Here is a 4276-nt window from a genome sequence, read left to right as displayed (position 1 = left end):
ACCTGGCTCAAGACATTTTTTAGTTTTTTGAAATAGTATTATGGGTCTTAGGCTATCCTTAAATTTGCTATATAACTGAAGGCGACCTTGAGCTTGAGTCTCCTTCCACTACTTCTTAGTGTTGGGATTACAAGAAGGCCCCTATACACCCAGATTTATGTAGTGCTCAAGAGTGAACTCGGGTTTTATTCATATTGGACAAACATTCTACTGACTAAGTTACACTGTCAGTTCTACCCAGTTTTTGTTAAGATAGTATCTTGCTATATAGTCAGAATTAGCCTCAAACTATCTAGCCAAGGATAGCTTTGAACTCCTGATCCTTCTGCCTCTACTTACTGAGCGTTGGGTTTATATGTATGTGCTACCATGCCTGACTTAATGCATTTATTACTTTAACTGAGTTCAAGTATTTCAGTGCATGACTAAACCATAATTTAGACCTTTGGGGGTGGGTGGGTGTACAGCTTAGGTTGTTTGGTACATTTGACTCTAAAAAAAGGCTATTTTTTATTACTTTAAATTATGTTTATATGAGTGTCTGTGCATGTGACTGCAGATGCCTGATGAAGCTATGTGTGTTGGGAACTGAAGTTAGTTAGTCCTCTAGAAGAACAATATGTATTTTTTTTCTCTTAATCACTGAGCTTTCTCTCCAGCCTCACTCTTTCATTTTTTTGATTTTTTGAGACAGGGTTTCTCTGTGGTTTTGGAGCCTGTCCTGGAACTAGCTCTTGTAGACCAGGTTGGTCTCAAACTCACAGAGATCCGCCTGCCTCTGCCTCCCGAGTGCTGGGATTAAAGGCGTGTGCCACCACCGCCCGGCCCAGCCTCACTCTTAAGTGATGGTAAAGTAATTATTTAGACACGTTGTTCATTTTATTAAAAGAAGAACTGAAGGACGGGGATGTGGTTCACTTGGCAGAGTGCTTGTCTAGCACACATAAAACCCTAGCTCAATCTTTAGTACTATATAAAGCTGAGTATTGTGGCAGAAATCTGTAACCAAAGCACTTGAAAGGTGGAATTAGGAGCAATGTAAATTCAAAGTAATCCTCAATTATACAGCTAGCTCAAGGCCAGCTGAGGATACAGGACACCCTGTTCCTCCCCCCCACACACACAAAAGGAAAAAAAAAAGCTTTTGGATATGTGACACGACAATATTCCTAAATTCAAAAAGAGTATTAAAAATCTGAAAAACACTGAAATCTGGGCATGGTAGTACACACCATGGTACTGACATTTGTGGGGTAGAGACAGGATGATCAGGGGAGTTCAAGATCAATCTGGTCTACTGAGTGAGCTCTAGGACAGCCTGGGAAACACAGAGAAATTGTCTTGACAACCAAAACCAGAGACAGATAGATAGATAGATGATTGATAGATAGATAGATAGATAGATAGATAGACAGACAGACAGACAGACAGACAGAAGCAAGCACATGTGCACAACGAGCTAGGGATGTAGCTCAATGGGACAGCGCTTCCCTGGTACTAACACAGCCCTGGATATAATTCCTAGTTCTTCTGAAGAGAGAATAATCAAAGGGAGAGAGAGAAAGTGATTCTCCATGTGCTGATCTGAAAGATTATATACATGAGAGACAGTAGTATGGGAAACAGTGTGATACAGTGGTATCATTTAAGGCAGCATATATATTTTTCATTATATATTATCTATTGTATATATAGTATATATTTGGAGAGATAAGGGTGCACATGGAGTACATGGAGAGGACTGAGGACAATTTGCAGCAATCAGTTCTCTCATTCTATCATGTAGGTCCCGTGGATTGAGCACAGGTCACCAGGCTTGGTTGCAGGCATCTTTACCCACTGAAAAATCTTGCAGGACTATCCTTGAATATTTCTAAGTAGGGAACTTGAAGGCTAATGAACAATGATAGGAGGGATACTTCATTTTAAACCATTTGTTTATTTGTGTGTGTTTGCATGTGCTAGAGTGTGCATTTGGAATCACAGAATAAGTCAAAGGAGTTAATTCTCTACTAGGTTCTAAGGATCAAACCCACCCACACTAACTTTGAATTCCCTATCCTCTAACCTCTGCCATCTGAGTCCTGAAATTACAATATTTCCCCCCCAGTGGCTGCATTTGAGCAGACAATTGGTTGTTCCATTCTTCTGTTATTGCAAATAAAGAGCAAAGGATATCCTTGAATAAATGACTCAGCTTTGTTTAACATAGGTATGTCTGTAAGGGAAGTAAAATTGCTAATCACAGGGCACGTTTATTGGGAGCTTGGAAAAATACCGCCAAATTGCTTCAGAGAGAACGTACTCATTTAGTTATCCCTCAGTACAACATGGCATGTGTGATGTAACACTTAGGAGCAGGTCCTCTGCAAGAGCAGCCCGTGCTCTTAACAGTTGAGCCCCACTATTCTCTTTCTTAATTGTAACTTTTAATATCCTGTAGTAAGAGTTATTTCCTCAACAGGTCATTTACTGATGGCAGTTAATGATATGTAGGAATTATTTACTTTTGCATTGTTATGTTTATTAAGTTTTGTTTTTGAGACAAGGTCTTAAACTCACACTTGTTTAGTATACAGCCAAGAAGTAAAGGGTAACCTTGACTTTATACTCTTGCCTCACCTCCAAGTGTAGAAATTACAGGCATGTGTCACTACAATCCAGTGTTGGAAATTAGAATAAATAAAAATGTAATAAAAAAAAAGAAGAGAAAGCTGGGTGTGGTAGTGCATACCTTTAATCTCAGCACTTGAGAGATAGAAACAGGAGGAGCTCTGTGAGTTCTAGGACAGTCAGGACTATTCCCAGCCCCAAAAGTCATAGTAGTAGTTTTGGCTGCTGAGTAAAGGCACTTGCTGTCAAACCTGAGACTCACATGGTGGAAGAAGAAAAACTAACTAGTTCAAACTGTGCTCTGACTTCCGCGTGTGAGCTGAGGCATGTACGTGTACACAATAAATAAAAATATAATAAATAAGGTCAAGGTCATTCTCCACTAGAGGAAACACTGTCTACAATAAAACAACAACAGAAATGAAATCAGAAGTCAAAGTCCAGAAAGGGTAAATAATTTCTTTTCCCCAAAACAGTGTTTCTTTGTGTAGCCCTGGCTGTCCTGGAACTCTCTCTGTAGACCAGGTTGTCCTGGAAGTAACAGAGACAGTTCTGTCTCTGGCTCCTGAGTGCTGGGATTAAAGGCATGCACCACCACTGCCTGGCCAGAAAGGGTAAATAATTTATTTATTTATTTATTTATTTTTTTTTTTTTTGGTTTTTCGAGACAGGGTTTCTCTGTGGCTTTGGAGCCTGTCCTGGAACTAGCTTTGTAGATCAGGCTGGTCTCGAACTCACAGAGATCCGCATGCCTCTGCCTCCCAAGTTCTGGGATTAAAGGCGTGTGCCACCACCGCCCGGCAGGGTAAATAATTTATTGAAAGATTAGCATAAGTCAGATCTTTCGGATTCGAGGATTCTTATTCTCACACTATTCTTAGACTACCCTTTTATCTCTCCTTTCACTTACAATCAATGATATGTAAGTCTGCAAGCAGGTGTCCAAAGGGAAGGATTCCTACCCTCTTCCAAGACCCTGGCTTCTTAAGGAAATAGACTACTTTCTAAGAAAGTAATTGAGCTAATTTTTTTGTATTAGCAGAGTGTTAGTGATAAACTGCTCTGCATAGTTTAAACAAGAATAGTGCCTGAGGTGATGGTGCACACCTTTAGTCCCTGCAGAGGCAAAGGCAGTCAGCTCTCTGAGTTCCAGGACTGCTAGGGCTATATAGGGAGACCCTGAACAACAACAACAACAACAGACCAGAGATGGGACACATTTATAAAGGTGGATGAGCACAGCTGCACAGAGAGAACAGACACAGGAGATGGATGCTATTTCTATTTTTGAAACATCTGGGTGGAACACATGTTTATAAATATGAGTTCTTCCTCTGTGATACTCTGCAAACTTAGCGGTACTGAATGAGCTAAAGGGAGACAAGTTAAGAGAGCTGGCAATGGGGAGGGGAAGAGGAACACTTCTAACATGGAAAGACAAAATGGAAGCTTGTTGAAATGTCACAGGAAACACATTTGCTGAAGTGTAACAGTCTTCCTACGAGGTTCTGAACTGAGACAGCTGGAGAATAAAAGGAAAGGAAGGAAAGGCAAAAAATAACCCTTTGCAGACCCACTTTCTCCAAAAGGCACACACTTTAGGGCAGTAAAAGCAAGAAAAGTGGGTCTCTGTTTTTTGCTTTTTTTTTTTTTTTTTTTTTTT

At 40.2% G+C, this 4276-nt stretch overlaps 1 protein-coding gene across 3 annotated transcripts in view; it reads right to left on the bottom strand.

Annotated features, from left to right (window-relative positions):
• Znf609 (zinc finger protein 609) overlaps positions 1-4276 on the bottom strand; it is a 155286-nt gene that overhangs the window by 15998 nt on the left and 135012 nt on the right. The gene's annotated exons all lie outside the window — the stretch shown is intronic.

Source organism: Microtus ochrogaster, chromosome 5 (assembly GCF_000317375.1).
Source record: "Microtus ochrogaster isolate Prairie Vole_2 chromosome 5, MicOch1.0, whole genome shotgun sequence".
Classification (NCBI taxonomy): domain Eukaryota; kingdom Metazoa; phylum Chordata; class Mammalia; order Rodentia; family Cricetidae; genus Microtus; species Microtus ochrogaster.
Note: the sequence above shows the minus strand (reverse complement) of the source record. Positions and strands in the feature narration are given on the sequence as shown.